Source organism: Lepisosteus oculatus, chromosome 14 (assembly GCF_040954835.1).
Source record: "Lepisosteus oculatus isolate fLepOcu1 chromosome 14, fLepOcu1.hap2, whole genome shotgun sequence".
Lineage (NCBI taxonomy): Eukaryota > Metazoa > Chordata > Actinopteri > Semionotiformes > Lepisosteidae > Lepisosteus > Lepisosteus oculatus.
In genome coordinates this window covers 46755232-46775381 of record NC_090709.1, presented here as the reverse complement: position 1 = coordinate 46775381, position 20150 = coordinate 46755232, and the positions used below count along the sequence as shown (strand labels likewise).

General features: G+C 44.3%; 9 non-coding genes and 1 pseudogene across 9 annotated transcripts; 6 read left to right on the top strand and 4 right to left on the bottom strand.

The window, feature by feature from the left end:
- Positions 1-1136: 1136 nt before the first annotated feature.
- Positions 1137-1218, top strand: trnal-uag (transfer RNA leucine (anticodon UAG)). The gene has a single exon. It is a non-coding gene; the product is annotated as a tRNA-Leu (tRNA).
- Positions 1219-7131: 5913 nt separating this feature from the next.
- Positions 7132-7203, top strand: trnaw-cca (transfer RNA tryptophan (anticodon CCA)). The gene has a single exon. It is a non-coding gene; the product is annotated as a tRNA-Trp (tRNA).
- Positions 7204-8752: 1549 nt separating this feature from the next.
- Positions 8753-8826, top strand: trnan-guu (transfer RNA asparagine (anticodon GUU)). Its single transcript has one exon. It is a non-coding gene; the product is annotated as a tRNA-Asn (tRNA).
- Positions 8827-9523: 697 nt separating this feature from the next.
- Positions 9524-9595, top strand: trnah-gug (transfer RNA histidin (anticodon GUG)). The gene has a single exon. It is a non-coding gene; the product is annotated as a tRNA-His (tRNA).
- A 574-nt stretch (positions 9596-10169) lies between these two features.
- On the bottom strand, positions 10170-10242 carry trnav-aac (transfer RNA valine (anticodon AAC)). Its single transcript has one exon. It is a non-coding gene; the product is annotated as a tRNA-Val (tRNA).
- Positions 10243-10351: 109 nt separating this feature from the next.
- On the bottom strand, positions 10352-10424 carry trnaf-gaa (transfer RNA phenylalanine (anticodon GAA)). Its single transcript has one exon. It is a non-coding gene; the product is annotated as a tRNA-Phe (tRNA).
- A 1233-nt stretch (positions 10425-11657) lies between these two features.
- Positions 11658-11730, bottom strand: trnav-cac (transfer RNA valine (anticodon CAC)). Its single transcript has one exon. It is a non-coding gene; the product is annotated as a tRNA-Val (tRNA).
- Positions 11731-12424: 694 nt separating this feature from the next.
- On the top strand, positions 12425-12496 carry trnah-gug (transfer RNA histidin (anticodon GUG)). The gene has a single exon. It is a non-coding gene; the product is annotated as a tRNA-His (tRNA).
- A 575-nt stretch (positions 12497-13071) lies between these two features.
- Positions 13072-13144, bottom strand: trnav-aac (transfer RNA valine (anticodon AAC)). The gene has a single exon. It is a non-coding gene; the product is annotated as a tRNA-Val (tRNA).
- Positions 13145-19596: 6452 nt separating this feature from the next.
- Positions 19597-19705, top strand: LOC138219186 (5S ribosomal RNA; annotated as a pseudogene).
- The last annotated feature ends 445 nt before the right edge of the window (positions 19706-20150 follow it).

Here is a 20150-nt window from a genome sequence, read left to right as displayed (position 1 = left end):
CAACCATATCAGAACAGAAGCCCGTGTCACCCAGCTGTGATTCAAGATCGACTCGCATCTTTATCCCTTTTTTGTTCATGATCATTATTTTCTTTAGTTATGATCAATATTTAACTTTTTTTAAATGAAATGACAATAATCAAACATGCAGGCAGATTTTTGAAAAGTATTCGGAATTGACAGGGTGCCCCTTTGGAACAGTCATCAGAAAATGTGAGAAAATGAAAGTTATGTAAGCTCTCACACAAAGCATTGAAGATTGGAATCTGAGTGTAAAAAAGCTACCTGTCTCCCAATGATAGGCAGGGATACACACCATGACTCGAATAGACTCAGCGAACTTTAACACCTATGATATTACGAGTGCTTTGCACGTGTCGAATTTCAAGAAGGAACTACTACAACAGTTTGGACATAATTCAATACCACCGGCAAAGTCCAATGCCGGCAACTTCTGAGAAAATAATGTTCACTCATGGAATTTGGTCTTTGAATGGCTGGCAGGAAAATTCATTTATACTCCTTTTGCACCCTCAGTTGAAACATGTTAAAATAACAACGCAGATTTGTTGGAGAACCTGACAAGAATTATTGGGTTAGTACTGTATGTATTCTTGTATATTTACTTTAATTTTAATATAAATGTAAACATGCATGCTGTATAAGCTATTGTAATTTTAAAATATGTTAGCTGAGGATGCGAGGGGGGCTATTATACCTTGTGAAACACACAAGGAACTGTAAAAAAGGCTGATATTTGAATAAAATTGGCGATCACAAGAAAACCACAATTTATGTGGTATTATCATCAATATCCTTCAAAATCGACGTTCAAATGAAGGATTTGAAGAAACTATGAAAAAAGCAATAGTAGTAGGAGAGGATTTTGATTTTTGCTCTTCAAGTCAGTAGATCGACGTAGAGTTGCGCCCCTACAAACAGCACAAAGGATGAAACTCACCTCCTTCGTTATTGCTATGTTTGTGCAGGTGAAAGTAGCATTTGTGCTATTGAAAGCATCTCGGAAGATGAAGGTGCAGCCACTTCCACGTGTCATGATATCATTAGATCCGACGACAAGAGCTGAAGCCCCCCCAGTCCAAGCCAGCAATGTGAGGAAGATGGACATGGAGGAAGGTAGCGTGGCCGAGCGGTCTAAGGCGCTGGATTTAGGCTCCAGTCTCTCTGGGGGCGTGGGTTCGAATCCCACCGCTGCCAAATGTTAATGTTTTAAGACCTGCAATACGATCAGTAAAAGTGCTTTTTGTTAGGCTGCAGGAGGTGTTAAGAGATAAACTTTCTAAAAGACAGGCTTAACATCAAGGCAGAAAAAATATTTTGTTTTCTCAACAGAAATTCTCTTTGGCACGTTCAGCTTTATGTAGGGAACAACATCTGCCAAGATCACTTTTGAGGCAGTGCACATGATAGTGTACCGGCAAGTACAGTACATTCAATATTGGCTGTGGTGGTGAGCTGCTTTTGTCTGTGAAACTTTTAATTCTTCACGCCGAATCGTTGGCAGGGGTAAAGCTTATTAAATCTTTGAACATAGCGCTCCATCAGAAGTACTTTGTTCGTGATCAAAAGAGATCAGAGGATTAACTTCATGAATTCACATAGCATACCTTACAGGAAAGATTTAAAAGGGGAATTGATTGTGCTTCCTGATGTTGTTCCTGTGGTTTCTTTGGATACAAAGGTGAATGTTCTTTGACGTTCTGCTAGAGTATCCACTGGGTGAGCTTTATCAATTAGCACGGATAGGTCATCAGTGCTCCGTCTCCGGAAAATAATCAGCACTGTCGATCACGAGTTTACAGATTTCTCCAAATAACAACTATACATTTTAACCCAGCGGTTAGCATTCCTTCAATCCAATAGTTTTACTCTGGGTAAAAAGCAGAGCAATCTACAGAGAGATGATATTCAAATATTTCAACGTTCTTATTGGATTACCTGTATGGAGATATCGCTCAGAATTCCCAATATGATTTTGAGTTCAGTTTTGCTTTACTACTTTCAGAGTCTTTTATTGACCTTGCTGAAGCAGAGAAATGACATAATCACAAATGCGACCTACCTGTGCTGCTGTTTCTGGTTAATAATTATTATTGCGAGGAAAAAAAAACAGCTCCTTGCATTAAGAGCAAGAGCAACCAACGCGCTCTCTTGTTGAGTTGGGTTTTTTCCGTGGTGCTCTTCCTCAGATGCAAAGTTATTTGGCGAGCAAGGACCTCTGAGAAGGAGCCTGAATCCGTCAAGAACTCTGAAATTCTAATATCGCACTACCGTCTTGTGTACAGAGATCTGCTTCTTCCTTTTTGAGTGTTTTGGTGTTTAAGAGCACACTTCCTACCTCGAATGTTAGTTTCAGGAGATGTGTTACCAGATCACAGATCATCTTGAAAAGATTTGGGATGCACTGGCTCAGTTATTTGAAGGAACCTATACCACCAACGCACTTCTGAGAAGCACCTGCACATTTTCGCAATCCTCTCTCTCACCTACAAAGTTATGAAGACACAGACGACCAACAAAAACTAATTTGATTCACTCAATTATTTGTCCATCTCTAAAGCCTGTGTGTATTGACAAGGCAATTCAAAAGCACATATTAAATAAGAACACGATCCTTCTTGTTACCATTCACGTGGTTGGAGCGTTGTTTCGCCCTTTAACATTCTTCTACAATATTTACAAAAGGGCTTTATCACTGGAGTTGTGTGCATCAGTCCATGAACATCAACTGTACTGCTGTTTTTCTATGCGTAATTTAATTGCAAGCACTTAAAAGATGCAAAAAGGTTTCAAAGAAAACATAATTGAAAGACAGTCGAGTAAGGAGATAGAAAAACGCACTCCCCCATTGAAGAATCAACCACCGTCGCCCATGTGACTGGATATAAAAATAAATTATTCACTGCAATTATTCATGAAGGGTGGATTGTGGTCAGTAAACATATGCACATCTTTAAGTCAGTTCCACCATCTATGCCATAGGGGATGTAGCTCAGTGGTAGAGTGCATGCTTTTCATGTATGAAGTCCTGAGTTCAATCTCTGGCGTCTCCAGATGTCTTATATTATTGTGCTCACATCGCAATCTTCTGTTGAGTAAGAACTCTTTGCTCGTGTTCATAGAGAGCCAGGTTTACACAATTAAATTCAGTCACACACGAAGTGCTACAGTCTTGCTCTGCTGTTTTAAATGTACCTCCAAAGCATTTCGTTGTGTTAACTACCAAATGATTTGAACTAATTTTACGTCATATTCAGGAAATCCAGAGAAGGTCATCAGACTTTTAGTGGCTGTTGAAGAAAACACCTGTTGAATCTCACCAGGGATTTCTTGACAGATCATTCAGCGAGCAAGTCCTCCCTCTGGACTCCAAATATTTTGGGTTAAACTGTTATTCACATACTCTAACGAAGAGAAACGTTAGTGTCTTCCGGTGTGTGAGCCCATTTCTAAAAAAAAAAAGTTATATAAATTGAATTGTTCTACTTTTTAGGCTTGCATAGTCTTATTAATATTTCAGTTAAATCTTTTTTTCTGTAGTAACATCAGTTGATATTAATATTAGTCCTGATTTATAATTTTTTTGTCATGGTTGATCTTAAATAATTTTGTAATTAGTTTCAGTTTTGAAAAATCATGCAGAGAAGCTACCAAAACTGGTAATGTTCATATAATGTGTAATGCAATAGCAGCATTTTGGGTTGAAAACAAAAAGTATATCTTGGTATGAATCCTAACACTTCATAGACAGCGTTCTAGGACTTCTCGCTTCAGATAAAGTTGTCAATACATCATATATCAATATCAGCAGTGTTATCGCTACCGAACGCTAAATATAGATCCTGGCAATACTTCGTGAGATCTTCGTAAGAAAATCCCAAATACTACGGAAGGAATCGAATTTATACGTTTCTTTGGATCGAGAAGATGATCATTATGAGACTCAAAACATGCCTGTCTTTTCTTTTTTCGAGGACAAATGGATTATTGAGGTGTAAAGATGGGTTCAAAACCAAAATCACCTGCTATCGCTGCTGTTTCTTCAAATCCTTCAACTGATCATCGATATCGAGGAATAATATATAGTTTCTTCAAATCCTTCAACTGATCATCGACATAGAGAAATAATATTATACAATTGTGGTTTTCTGTTAATTGCCAATTCGACTAATTACATCTTCGTTTACAGATGTCTTGCATGTATCACAAGGTATAATAGTCGTCATGCGTCCTCAGTTAAAATGTACGACAAAAGTACAACATTTATGGTTATATCCATATTAAAATGAAGGTAAATATACCAAGATATTAAAATACAATTGTACAGTCCTAACTTAATAATGCCTGTGAAGTTTTCCAAGAAATCCGAATTGTAATTTTGAAATATTATAGCGGAGAATGAAAAGAGAGTACAAAGATCAAATTCAATGAGTGAAAATGCACCAGTAGTTCTCTAAGATGAGTTTCTTCCCTGAACATGACTTGCTTGCGAAGCACCAAGCAGCCTTGAACGGATCGCGGAAATCAAATATACAGTACAGATGGATTCAGAGTGTGCTTTCCAACTTTTGTGCAACATTTTCCTTTGATAGGGTGGAGTTGTCTTCACAATCTGGGTTAAATAAAAAGGAGTGACGTCAGTGTTAAACAGCTTTCCTTCTTGGAGAACAATGGTTGTGTTCCATATTTCTAATTATTTTGGTTTCAAGATCGCAATTTAGTGTGAAACATAAAAGCCAGCTGGATAAGCTTTATTAATTTCCCTCATGGGATCAATAAAGTATCTACAGCAGTGGTTCTCAAACTTTTTGGACCAAGTACCACCCCTAATCCAACCAAAGCATCCAAGTACCACCTACAAGTCATCATCTCATAGGAACCCCAGAAATTCTCAATGACCAACATGAGTGTACGTGCACATACTCACACATACATATAATAAATATTATAATAATGAACTTTATTTGATATAGCGCCTTTAAAGGTGGCTTCTCAAAGTATTTTACAGAAAAAAAAACATTAACAACAACTAATAAAAAAGCACCATTTCAGTGAGAGTGGTGAGCCTATTTAGTTGAGCAAAGGAGATGTGAATTAATTTTTCGAGCCTTGATACAATTCACAACAGAGTCTAACAGATATTAAATCATCAGGCATTTTCTTGACGGCAAAGGTCTCGCGGTGGATGTTGTAATGCGTACATTAATTTCTGGAGCAACCTCTCTAATTCGTGCAACTGCACCGTTATGTCGGCTTGTCATTGCTCTAGCACCGTCTGTACAAACTCAGATGCATTTTATCAAGTCGAGGTCGTTCTCTTCGATAAATTCATTCTGAAGCTGAAATATGTGCTCTCCTGTAGTTCCTGTTGGTAGCGGTTTACAGAACAGAAAGTCTTCATGGGACATACCCTCAAACTCGTATCTAACGTAAACGAGCAAATTGGCCAAATCGACTACAGACTCATCTAATTGCAGTGAAAAACATCTGCTCATCTTAACGCGCTCTATCAGTGTACTTTTGATATAATCCTTCATTTCAATAATTCTATGAATGACTGTGTCTTTCAGGGGAAGGGGGGCAGCAGGTCGAGCTGTTTAGCAGCTTTTTTTCCACACATAATACGTGTCAGCTCTTTTGCCAACGGTAAATAAGGTTCTTCAAAAATAGTGTAGCTTACCTGCTTTAGCAATCCGCAAGCTTTTTCCGCGTTTCCGTTTTTATTTCCGTATTTATTTAAAGTTTTTATTTCATGTGCATGGGAGCGAAACACAGAGACGCTCGGTTTATTTTTCTCAAATTCGAACAGTTCTTAAATATTTTTCTATCACGCTTTCGTGTGCTCACAAGATTGCCTGCGTTCATAGCACGTATTTCTATGCATTCCTGTGTTTACAATGTTGGCATTGTTCCAAAATCACGCACATTCTCCTTTCTCCCTATTTGCTGGAGATACAATAGCTTTTTTTAAATACAATTGGTCACTTGCATCCGTAGCACGCATTCCTATAGAGTGGTATAGAATTACAGAGTATCTCTTGTGTCTACTGAAGTATTAGCACGCACTGTATCGTAGTATGTAGGCTGCGTATTCGACAAGTATTAAAATACAAAATATGAAAACCCGTCCCGATTTTTCAGTGCACACTACACAGTTCCAGGGTCATTTGGCGTACCACCTGGTGGCACTCCACATACCACTGCCGGTACGCGTACCACAGTTTGAGAACCACTGATCTACAGTATCTATAAATCTCTTACACGTCATTTACAATGGCTTTTCAACTAATAGCCCGTGCAGGGATCAAACCCTAGCTGTTGGTACAGTACGAGTTGCATAAGGCTCTGTAACGCGCAGATGAGAAACTAACCTCTGCTTCTTCATTATATACACAGTGAGCTATATATGCGAGCTTACTGCCTCCTACGGGCTCTGTATTTGATTGCGGTACAAGACCGGCCGTGGAGATAAAGTGAGACGGGTGTGTACATTAAAAGGCTCATAGTGTCCCTGGGAGGGCTCAAACCACCACCCTTTTGGTTAACAACCGAACCACAAAGACTCATGTACAGCTTAACACTTCTCGGTCTCAGTGAAAGTGATACACTCCGTAAAATTTCCAGAGATTCATTTATTTTTAAAGGAAAATCACCAACAGCGGCCGAGATCTACTGGAGTTTTTTCATTCTATACTGCGATTTCTGAAGGGTACTCTGTGAAAATACGAGTTTTGACGAGAAGGGATGGACATATAAGGTCAAAAGGCTTGAGGAATTGAACCTTAAGGTGAAGACTGCGGGTTCAGTAGCAGCAGAACCTGATCAGTATCAGTTGACTCCGATATACTTTGAAAATGAACTTGGGGATTTAGAGTCAGACGTGCTACCGTTGCACCATGGGGTACTTAATTAAAAAAAAAAATAGAAAAAAGATCAGTGTTCCTGGATCTGTAATTGAGAACAACACCTGCACAAGAGCTGCGCAAGAAGAATAAAATGTGGTCTGGGAAGAAGAGACTCTCTTCGGAGAGCTGCGCTCTTCACAGGAGATTTTTTTTTTTGTGAAGCTGATTTGTCTCCTTTGGGAAATTCAACAGAACTGACAGCCGTGACTTCGTGGCGCAACGGTAGCGCGCCTGACTCCAGATCAGAAGGCTGCGTGTTCAAATCAAGTCGAGGTCAGCTGCTACTTTTTCAGGTTCTGCTGGTCCTGAACACGGAATTCACCCCATGCAGTTGAGTTCTATCTGTACACCACATAGATAATCAAAACAAAATAGAGCAGTACAGGACACGCAGTGTGGAGCTCACACAGGCTTACAGTCTCCAGCATTGGAGTGGAGGGGAAAAAAGAACTTTGTTTTTTTTTTTTTAAGAGAAAAGGCACAGTTCACATCTGCTTAACATCACGTCCAACTTTAGAGACAGCTACATCAGATAATGGAATCCCGGAAGTTTCAGATAACTTTTTTTAATACAGGTTCAAGCAAACCTGAAAGTTAATGAGTTTCCGGACACTTGTGTTTTTTTAAGTGTCTGAAGCCTGAAACCGTAATTTGAAAACAAAACCCGCTATTGGACATTAGCAGGTGCTTTTTGTAACGATTTGCTATTTCATGCTGTAAAACCAATTAAACAGACCCAACGTTTGCTTTCAGGTGCGGTTCATTACATAATATACATCTATTACTGAGGAGCTTGAATAAAATTTACACGAGCCAGGTAGAAGTCGAACCTACAATCTTATGATCCGAAATCAGACGCGTTGTTTATTAAATTGCTGGCATTTCACATGACCTGAATTCCCCCATAGTGTGCTCAGCACCGCTACTAGTAATGCACCGCTCCGTCTAAAATTTCAAAGTGAGAAACATATTTTTTATGAGTTTTAAAATATAATCTCTTTAAATCAGACAAGGGGTTTATGTTTCGCACTGAAATTCCGATTGCCTGAGAATTCAAAGAAAGACTGTTTTCTTCCACAACACCGTATAATTATCACATCCACCAGACTCTCCAACCTCTCCAGATCTTGCTGGTCGAGCAATTGCTCCGATAAATTAGGTCACGTATCATGTTAAATCATTTCTTCTCAACACAACATTTCCTGGTGCACGTTTTCTCTATGAAAAAAAAGACATTTTTCCGTTGCACGATTTCTCGTTTTTTATCAAAGCGTACAGAAATAAAAAAGAAGAAGAAATAGTGTCGCAAAAGAACTCTGTCGCCCTTGGGAGATGTCAAACGCATTGGACATGAAAATGGCAGATAAAAGCCAGTTCTCTTCGTTTCTCAGTGTCGGGGCTGCTATGTAAAAGAGGCAATTTGCTCTGAGCGCAGGTTCAGCGCTTACTGAACGCAGATGTCTCAGAGCGGTGTGTCCAAGCGGCTGTAAAAGGTGAAGGTTGTCCTGTCACCGTAGCCTAGTTGGTTAAAGCGCTTCTCTATTAAACAAAAGAACCGAGATTCAAATCCCAGCCGTGTCTTTCTTCCTATCTTGTAGTACAGAACGTATCATTTCGGGCAATCATAAAGGGCTTGATTTCGTTAAATGCATGTGTTCATTTCCTTTCTGGAAAACTTGTTTTTGATGAAATTCACACAGCTTGCGAAAAATGAAATTCAATTCTTGGTTATCAGTGCAGAAGAAATATTACAGGCTGGCAAAATAAACGGGAAGAGATTTTTTTTAACCCAAAACTTGTAATTCGAGAAATGACCTTACCAGTCAGTCTCTGTGGCGCAATCGGTTAGCGCGTTCAGCTGTTAACCGAAAGGTTGGTGGTTCGAGTCCACCCAGGGACGGCGTTCTTTTGCGATATAAATATTGTCTTCAGTCGATTGGATTTCTCAGCGAAACCTTAACCATTTTAATATTTGCAGGAAATGCGAGTGTTTAACACGTGTCAGGGTCACCGGGAAATGTCCAATAATGCCCAACATTGCATTTGCATTGCATTTTTATAAGACGTTGCGCTGTAAAAAAGTTCAGCACTTGGTCCCTTCTAAAACTTGCCCTTTCTCTAGGAGAAAACAGATTACATCATAGAGCGAGAGAAGAAAAACTAGATTTGTTATTCAAAGCTTATCAGTTACTTTCAGCTAATTCTAATGACCCAGACAGCATATATTGTTTTGGTACATTGTCTTCTAAACTAACCTAAACAGTGTACTTTGTTGACGAACTGTTTTCTAAAATTCTGCGCGCACTGTAGCACAGCAGTTACATCCTTGAAATATATTATCTAAAAGCACCAATATATTTTTTCAAAGCTCTCTACATTTTTAAGAATCAATTTACTTATTAGATTTCCACTTCACCGGCATCATGCAAGCAAACTACATAAATATGAGAAAACACGCAAGAGAGTTGTCACTCAGAGTGTCGAAGGGTCGATGTATACTGGGGCTCAGTTGAAATGCAACGTCAGGACTTTTCCAAATTATGTCACACGAAGAGAGCACAGCCCTTTCCACCCTGCCGCGTGTGTCTCGGTAACTCGCTGTGATCGTATAGTGGTCAGTACTTTGCGTTGTGGCCGCAACAACCCCGGTTCGAATCCGGGTCACGGCAGAATAGGGGCGTCTGCTTTTACTACTCGCACGAATGAAGGCAAAAAAAAGCCAATCGACGTGAACGAACGGCGCTTTACAGAGGAGTACTGCCTGACTGGATCGTTGATGAACGACAGAGGCCACTCCGACCTCTTCTCGGTTTTCTTCAATGACTTACTAAGGATCTTCTTCACATTCGCCCATGCAGGGGAAGCCAGTTACACCAAAGCAAACGCAGGAAAGTGCATTTCAAGCAGAGACCAGGAGGGACTTGTTTACACCGAGAGTGGGCGGAGAATGGAACAATGCGCCCAGCCCTGTTGCTGGAGCCGATTCTTGATGAGCTCTTGGGCTCACTAAGAGGCCCCCGCTGGATGCTAATCTTTCTGTTGTTCTTGCAGGTCCTGCGCTGCTTTTGAGCCGACAGAGCTCGACCTGGTCTGTCGGCACAGCCCAATTGCAAATGATCGGCTCCGCGTACAGAAGGAACGTGCGTTTGGTACAAGAGTGCACGAAGGCACCGGAAATACATTGGGAACAAATGACCGGTCGCTCAAGACCTCTGTGAAGTACAGGAGCGTGCAAAACGAGGCTGTTTCCGCCCGGTCTCGAACCGGGGACCTTTCGCGTGTTAGGCAAACGTGATAGCCGCTACACTACGGAAACCTGTAGGGACTGCTGCTGGTGTCTCGCTTGCGTTTCGGGCTGAGAAAGGGACGCGTCACTTTAGGAAGGGGGCGCTGGAGAGAGGAACAAAGGGCGCGATGAAACAAAATGCCGAAACCCGGGATCGAACCAGGGACCTTTAGATCTTCAGTCTAACGCTCTCCCAACTGAGCTATTTCGGCAGTGCGCAAAGCCCACAGCCACCTGCTCCAGCCTTCCTGTGTTGTGGCATGAGCGCACCAAGAGTAGCGGGAGAGTGTTGCAGGAACGTCACTCAGAAGGAAAGCCACCCAGCTGCGCCCTCTGAGCTCTGTCCAGCGCATCTTCCTCGCATGGACTCCTGCCTGCGACGGGCAGGAAACAATTAGCAAGAACAGAACGACACCCCATGGGTGTCTCATGACCGCACCTTAGGTTGTGACACGTGCAGGTGTGAGGGGTTGCCGGGCTACTTTGGAGCAGAGCTTGGGCGGAGGGGGGGCGGGAAAGCAGACAAAGAGGTGACACCTCAAGGTCTGCACGATCACAGCTCTCCGCCGCCCCAGGCTTCCGCTCGATAAGCTACTGGACACACCCGCCCCTCCTCACACAGACCGTGGAAAAGCCCCCGAGTGGGAGGGCTCGCTCTTCCTCCCAGGAGCTCTTGGACACGACGCCCAGACAGGGCGCGGGGAGCCGCCGCCTGCAAACACGGCTCCAGGCAGGACTCCACTCCGCAGGAGCCGCAGAGCAGAGGAGATGAGGGCAGCTTAGCTCCTGTGCAGAGACCTGAGCTGTTGTTGCTGTGGATGCTGTCTTTTCTGCACTCGGGGTAGGAGTGAATGTTGAGTTGCCCTTAGAAATGAAGCAGAGCACTTCAACGGCACGGGTGTGTGTGTGTGTGCGCCCTGGTGATTCTGGGAGACAGATCGAACCTGGGCTAAAAGAGAGGGGGCTTAGCCCTCTTCCATTTGCTAGTTCAAAGTTGTACAACCCCTTTGTATCTGCTAGGCGGCGCAGTCGTCGTGCACAAAGAACACTTTGAAAAGCGTCAAAGGCAAGTCATTCCGAGTTGGTCGTTTGTGTTTTCCGTTCAGACGCGAAATGCTGACATGATCTCTCGGCTCCTCGGTTGTCATTTCTGCTCCTTAAAGGGATCACAGCACGCGTCGCCTTCCAGCACGGTGGGTCGGGACACGATGCCGGGGGTTGGAGAGAGCGATGTCTTCCTCGTTAGTATAGGACCTGTCACCTGTCCCCACCTGTCACGCGGGAGACTGGGGTACATCAGGACGCGCATTGAAGTGAAAGCAGGATGCGCTGTGACATGCACTGTGCAGATCCCGCCACACTAAGAGGTGGGTCCAGTGGGTCTGTTCGATCACAGCGCTAGGCGAATCCCCAATCCCCTTTTGTGCCTGGCGACAAAAGATGTCTGTTTCCGCCCGGTTTCGAACCGGGGACCTTTCGCGTGTGAGGCGAACGTGATAACCACTACACTACGGAAACGGTGGTAAGACGTGCCCAGCGGCCCAGCGCTGAGCTTCGCCAATGCGATTCAGCTGCTTCCAGTGCCTTTATTGGAGTGCGCTGATGGATCGTGCTCTCTCTCCAGAGACCAGCACGCCTGTCATGGACGGAGCAGGAAAGGCGGCGCCACATTCTACAGCCCTCTCCACGCAATCGACGAAATCGGGCTACTGAAGTGGAGAAAATCGCCTCTCCAGAAAGTGCAAATATCATCTTGGAGACTCTAAATCCTATTGCCGAAGGTCAGCCCTGTCTACCAGAGTAACCCTCACACAGCGATGATCAGCTCGTCTCACACGCGAGAAGTTTCGGTTGGAAACAAGCGCCCCCTCTTCTCGCACGTTTTGCACGTTCGAGTAGTTTTAATGCAGCTCTTTCGTACACGGTGCTGATCTTTTGGAAAGCAGGAGGCAAAACCGAGTCGAACCGCCTGGGTGAAAACCAGGAACCCTAACCGCTAGACTATATGGCAGCGAACAACCATGCTGTTCCCGGCATCATGCAAGCAAACTACATAAATATGAGAAAACACGCAAGAGAGTTGTCACTCAGAGTGTCGAAGGGTCGATGTATACTGGGGCTCAGTTGAAATGCAACGTCAGGACTTTTCCGAATTATGTCACACGAAGAGAGCACAGCCCTTTCCGCCCTGCCGCGTGTGTCTCGGTAACTTGCTGTGATCGTATAGTGGTCAGTACTTTGCGTTGTGGCCGCAACAACCCCGGTTCGAATCCGGGTCACGGCAGAATAGGGGCGTCTGCTTTTACTACTCGCACGAATGAAGGCAAAAAAAAGCCAATCGATTGTGAACGAACGGCGCTTTACAGAGGAGTACTGCCTGACTGGATCGTTGATGAACGACAGAGGCCACTCCGACCTCTTCTCGGTTTTCTTCAATGACTTACTAAGGATCTTCTTCACATTCGCCCATGCAGGGGAAGCCAGTTACACCAAAGCAAATGCAGGAAAGTGCATTTCAAGCAGAGACCAGGAGGGACTTGTTTACACCGAGAGTGGGCGGAGAATGGAACAATGCGCCCAGCCCTGTTGCTGGAGCCGATTCTTGATGAGCTCTTGGGCTCACTAAGAGGCCCCCGCTGGATGCTAATCTTTCTGTTGTTCTTGCAGGTCCTGCGCTGCTTTTGAGCCGACAGAGCTCGTCCTGGTTTGCCGGCACAGCCCAATTGCAAATGATCGGCTCCGCGTACAGAAGGAACGTGCGTTTGGTACAAGAGTGCACGAAGGCACCGGAAATACATTGGGAACAAATGACCGGTCGCTCAAGACCTCTGTGAAGTACAGGAGCGTGCAAAACGAGGCTGTTTCCACCCGGTCTCGAACCGGGGACCTTTCGCGTGTTAGGCGAACGTGATAGCCTCTACACTACGGAAACCTGCAGGGACTGCTGCTGGTGTCTCGCTTGCGTTTCGGGCTGAGAAAGGGACGCGTCACTTTAGGCAGGGGGCGCTGGAGAGAGGAACAAAGGGCGCGATGAAAAAAATGCCGAAACCCGGGATCAAACCAGGGATAGATCTTCAGTCTAACACTCTCCCAACTGAGCTATTTCGGCGGTGCGCAAAGCCCACAGCCACCTGCTCCAGCCTTCCTGTGTTGTGGCATGAGCGCACCAAGAGTAGCGGGAGAGTGTTGCAGGAACGTCACTCAGAAGGAAAGCCACCCAGCTGCGCCCTCTGAGCTCTGTCCAGCGCATCTTCCTCGCATGGACTCCTGCCTGCGACGGGCAGGAAACAATTAGCAAGAACAGAACGACACCCCATGGGTGTCTCATGACCGCACCTTAGGTTGTGACACGTGCAGGTGTGAGGGGTTGCCGGGCTACTTTGGAGCAGAGCTTGGGCGGAGGGGGGGCGGGAAAGCAGACTAAGAGGTGACACCTCAAGGTCTGCACGATCACAGCTCTCCGCCGCCCCAGGCTTCCGCTCGATAAGCTACTGGACACACCCACCCCTCCTCACACAGACCGTGGAAAAGCCCCCGAGTGGGAGGGCTCTCTCTTCCTCCCAGGAGCTCTTGGACATGACCCACAGACAGGGCGCGGGGAGCCGCCGGCTGCAAACATGGCTCCAGGCAGGACTCCACTCCGCAGGAGCCGCAGAGCAGAGGAGATGAGGGCAGCTTAGCTCCTGTGCAGAGACCTGAGCTGTTATTGCTGTGGATGCTGTCTTTTCTGCACTCGGGGTAGGAGTGAATGTTGAGTCGCCCTTAGAAATGAAGCAGAACACTTCAACGGCACGGGTGTGTGTGTGTGTGTGCGCCCTAGTGATTCTGGGAGACAGATCGAACCTGGGCTAAAAGAGAGGGGGCTTAGCCCTCTTCCACTTGCTAGTTCAAAGTTGTGCAACCCATTTGTATCTACCGGGGTAAAGTTAACTTGAAGTTCGAAAACGATTTTGCCACGCCTGTAGCGTTTACACGAAACCTCTAAGAATCGCGAGAATACTTGTGTATAAAACACATTGTGAATGCTTTCTCAGCCTTTACTTTTTCATTTATATGATATTTTTTTGACCAAGCACGAATATTCTTTTGTCCATATCTTCGCAACAGAAGCACAGAACGCCTTCAAACCAAATGCATTTTAAGGACCACGACATGTGGATATTTCCACAGCCTCTACATCAAAGTATCAGTGAGCTAATTATCTTTTTTTAAACCTCCGGTTTTTCATCGATGCGTAATTACGCAGTAACTGGAACCTGGGGGACCGCTGTATACACAACTTCACAACGCGAGAAATACTGTTCAATACGGCTTCATGCAAAAAACGCATATATGACCATAGGCAAAAGAATAGCGCAGTCTCCAATTACTCAGACTGTAAGCACGGGAATAAAGCTTTGTCAGAATTCTGAAACCCTTCCTTTATGTCCTGTTTTCATTCAGGTAAGAGTCAACTATATTCACAATACTACTGACAGCAGGAAGATTAAAATATTCTTTACTCAGCAGCTTATTAAAAACAGCTCCCATGATGTTCAAACCGATTTTTTACACAGAACACTGACACAGCTTTGTGTTCTGAATCTCTTTTTCTCTTGCTTTTATTTAATGTGGCACAATGCACTGGGATAGGGGTATTCTGTTCACAAACCAATAGCATTTAAACCACAGCACCCACAATGCTGCAAGTAAGTGTTTTGCACACTAAGCAGAGAGCGATGTCTTCCTCGTTAGTATAGTGGCGAGTATCCCCACCTGTCACACGGGAGACCGGGGTACATCAGGACGGCCACAACGCAAAGTACTGACCCTTATACGATCACGGCGAGTTACCGATACACACGTGGCAGGGCGGAAAAGGCTGTGCTCTCTTCGTGTGACATAATTCGGAAAAGTCCTGACGTTGCATTACAACTGAGCCCCAGTATACATAGACCCTTCGACACTCTGAGTGACAACTCTCTTGCGTCTTTTCTCATATTTATGTAGTTTGCTTGCATGATGCCGGGAACAGCATGGTTGTTCGCTGCCATATAGTCTAGCGGTTAGGGTTCGTGGTTTTCACCCAGGCGGTTCGACTCGGTTTTGCCTCCTGCTTTCCAAAAGATCAGCACCGTGTACGAAAGAGCCGCATTAAAACTATTCGAACGTGCAAAACGTGCGAGAAGAGGGGGCGCTTGTTTCCAACCGAAACTTCTCGCGTGTGAGACGAGCTGATCATCGCTGTGGGAGGGTTACTCTGGTAGACAGGGCTGACCTTCGGCAATAGGATTTATAGTCTCCAAGATGATATTTGCACTTTCTGGAGAGGCGATTTTCTCCACTTCAGTAGCCCGATTTCGTCGATTGCGTGGAGAGGGCTGTAGAATGTGGCGCCGCCTTTCCTGCTCCGTCCATGACAGGCGTGCTGGTCTCTGGAGAGAGAGCACGATCCATCAGCGCACTCCAATAAAGGCACTGGAAGCAGCTGAATCGCATTGGCGAAGCTCAGCGCTGGGCCGCTGGGCACATCTTACCACCGTTTCCGTAGTGTAGTGGTTATCACGTTCGCCTCACACGTGAAAGGTCCCCAGCTCGAAACCGGGCGGAAACAGACATCTTTTGTCGCCAGGCACAAAAGGGGTTTGGGGATTCGCCTAGCGCTGTGATCGAACAGACCCACTCACCTCTTAGTGTGGCGGGATCTGCACAGTGCATGTCACAGCGCATCCTGCTTTCACTTCAATGCACGTCCTGATGTACCCCAGTCTCCCGCGTGACAGGTGGGGACAGGTGACAGGTCCTATACTAACGAGGAAGACATCGCTCTCTCCAACCCCCGGCATCGTGTCCCGACCCACCGTGCTGGAAGCCGACGCGTGCTGTGATTCCTTTACGGAGCAGAAATGACAACCGAGGAGCTGAGAGATCATTTCAGCATTTCGCGTCTGAACGGAAAACACAAACGACCAACTCGGAATGACTTGCCTTTGACGCTTCTCAAAACGTTCTTTGTGCATCGAACAGACCCAGTGGGCGAAAGACGTATAATATACGTCTATTAAACGCATACCTTAGACGTCTAAATGTGGTCTACAATTCGTCTAGAATGAAATTCTAATATACGTCTAAAGTTATACGTCAATTATACGTCTATGTTTAGACGTTCATTATACATAAATGGTTGGAGTTCTATTATATGGATAACTTTAGAGGACTATTATACGTATATGGTTAGAGGTCTATTATACGTATAACTTTAGAGGTCTATTATACGTATATGGTTAGAGGTCTATTATACGTATAACTTTAGATGTCTATTATACGTATAACTTTAGATGTCTATTATACGGATAACTTTAGACGTCTATTATACGTATATGGTGTAGCGGCAATGCTTGTTAATAAGACAGAATTAAGCTTTGGTATGCTCCTAAAAGAGGCCCCATCTCACCCTCCATCTCTGTGGTGCAGCCACAGAGAAAGAATTCATGCAAGCTGATTTAAGAGTGTTTTCTTGTGATAAGAAACAAGCTCCCAGACGGGGATGCAATTAGCTGAGCCTGGCTATCATGATCAATGGTCATCCATTGGCGCCTATCAGTCTAGGGAGTGCCGAATGGACATCTGGACTGCATTCCTAAGTGTCAAGAGAAAGTGACTTATATCTCACCTTGACCAACCAATCAGGGACTGGCAGGGCGTGGTAATACCACGTGGGTCTCCAATGCCCGCCAAACTCTCAACCAATCAGCACACATCTGGGTCTTGATCAAAAAGGGAGCGCAAGCTCAGTTCTGGTTTCTCCTTGGCCATTTTCGCGCATCAGCAGAGACAATCACGTGACAACTGCTGTTGTCTGCAAAAAGGACTTGGACTTTGTTCTAAGCGCGAGGCCGAGGATCCCGTACGTACTCAGAATTCTACCAACGTGAATGCTCCGCTTGATCAACGGCAGCCTACAGTTGGACCTTCGTCGACAACCTGAATACCTTATTCAGAAGCAGCGCTGGACCGGGAACTAACCAGTTTCTTCCCAGGCAAAAGAGTGACTTGTGAGGACTCGCGGTCACACTCTGTGCATAGAGACTTTCTACTAGCCAGCCGGACTGCTGGTAGATCCCCTCGGAGCAACGACTGCCCTGCGCGCCGCAGTTAGATTCCTCCGCCCGTCCTACTCCGAGCTGCACCTCGACTGGTTGGCCGGTAGCCAGAGGACGCCGTCACAACGCCCATTGGACAACCGCTGGAACAGAGGCTGCAACAGAGCCTGTCAGCTGGTTTGGTGTTCGTGCCGGGAAATTCCAAATCCAAACACAGTGGATAAGTAAACCCCATGTTCTACATTGTGTCTTGAGAATTCAATTGTACCTCAACACAAGTTGTTATCAATTTAATTCATGAGTAATGTATTTACTTCCGAGTTTAGAGTAACAGTGGGTAATAACACTGATTAGCGATTTGGTAACCGAACAATATATATTGACATATATTCTCTGTTGTGTATCTCTTTGTGTTGGCATCTCTTCGAGATTATATACCTTGTATATTGATAACCCTCACAGTAAGGTCTGCCGCTCGTATCCAGGCAGACTAGTATATGTTTGGTGCACAATTTATATGAATAAATGTATCTCGTGTATTGAACCCGTGTGTGTGCGTTGTTAGTTGTTCTGACGATTGATTTTCTAAAAGCCACAACGAACAACCTCGTGATTACTGCTACAATTAATAATTGTCTCAGTAAACCCATCAAACCTCTACAACCACGATACACCACCATAAACTATATTAATTTAGGAACATAAACATATAGTGTAAACTGTATATGGCTGGTATTGGTAGTTTAAAGAAAAAATACACACCAGTATTCCACTTTCTTCCTAAACATTTTAAGCATCAAAGTCTTACATGTATTAAGATTTTACCACGTTTCGGAAACGTTTTTACATGCTCCTTCTGACCATCTTAAGTTTATATACTTTGTGAAAAGTCATAAGATATTAACATTTTCTGTGAATGTGCTCGTTATCGGAGTAAACAAAAGCATACTTTTAGAATTTGATTAATAGGGAATATAATATGGAATCACGAACCTAAAGAAATTAATAACGATATAATTATTTTTATGTACTGTAGCTCAAATAGTAGTATAATACACTTTCTATGGATACATGTGCTTCTACGCAACGCAGAAGCACATCCACAAGTAACATTACCTAGCTAAGAGAGGACATTGGCTAGCCAATATGATAAATACAGTGGAAAAAAGCAATTGGGAAAATAAGACCTGCTGATCTGTTATACATACCAGGAAGAGAACAGAATATGATTTTTTTCTGTTCGAAACGTGTGTTGTCTTTATGAAATTCATGTATTTTAAACGTTTAATTAAGAAGAAAAAAACTTACAGAAAGATACTAAGCTGATCACGAGATAGAAAGATCACCCGTTTTTCGCGCATAAAAAGTGGCTATTAACTGGGTGAACTGTTATTAACTGGAGTCAACTGGGTGAAAACACATAATATGAACATGAAACAAAAAATAAAAATAAGATACAATCTACAGACATTAAAACCAGTGTCATGGAAATTTAACTATCAAGGAAGCCACAAGAGAGAGTTCTCACCTGAGTAAGGTCTTTATTTCAATATTGCAATATTGGGAGCACTGCTGCCACTTCGCAAAGTGCAACCAGAGACTCAATTTGTTACAAGCAGTACAGGGTTTTTATAAGACGTTGCGCTGTAAAAAAGCTCAGCGCTTTGTCCCTTCTAAAAGTTCCCCTTTCCCTAAGAGAAAACAGATTACATCAAAAAGCGAAAGAAGAAGCACTAGATATGTTATTCAAAGCTTATCAGTTACTTTCAGCTAATTCTAAAGACCCAGACAGCATATATTGTTTTGGTACATTGTCTTCTAAAGTAACCTAAACAGTGTACTTTGTTGACGCACTGTTTTCTAAAGTTCTGCACGTACTGTAGCACAGCAATTACATCCTTGAAATATATTATCTAAAAGCCCCAATATATTTTTTTGCAAAGCTCTCTACATTTTAAGAATCAATTTACTTATTAGATTTCCACTTCAAGACTTGTTCGGCCGGCGTTCTGGGAGTTGCGTTTTTCAGAATTGTATTGAGATCGTTTTCCACAGAGCTCAGATGTCAAAGCACAGCAGCAGCTCTCCACAGCGATCCTCTTTAGCGCCCTTTCTCCCGCAGCTCCGTCCTCATTGGAAGGAAGCAAGAGTGAAAGGCTGAAGTGAAATAGAGCGGGGACGAAGGCAGTTGAGAGAGAGAACGTGGGAAGAAGAGAAAAACGCAAGGGAAAAAAAGCAGCGTAGTAAAAGAGGTGACGGAGCTGCCCTCTCTATAAGAAGGGTGCCAGCGACCCCTGCTCTTGCTTACGGGCACACCCCCTTGAGCACACTTGATCTCGGAAGCTAAACAGGGATGGGCCTGGTTAGTATTTGGATGGGAGACCGCCTGGGAATACCAGGTGCTGTAAGCTTTTAAGCGCAGGAGGCGCCCTATCCCCGTTCGCTCGCTCATTCCCCTGTTCACACGTGCAGTGCGGCTTGTCCGTCTGTTTATTTGTCAGCTTTGGCGAGACACGGGTGCTTGTGTATTAGCGTGAGCGTTTTTTATTCTGATCATGAACAGTTTTACAAGTCCGCAAAGGATCGAGGAAAGGTTTATCGCCAGCTGAAAAGAGACAAAGCGCTTCGGCTGTGGAGACTTGTTCTGCTGGCGTTCGGGGAGTCGCGTTTTTCAGAATTGTATTGAGATCGTTTTCCACAGAGCTCAGATGTCAAAGCACAGCAGCAGCTCTCCACAGCGATCCTCTATAGCGCCCTTTCAGCTCCGTCCTCATTGGAAGGAAGCAAGAGTGAAAGGCTGAAGTGAAATAGAGCGGGGACGAAGGCAGTGAAGAGAGAGAACGTGGGAAGAAGAGA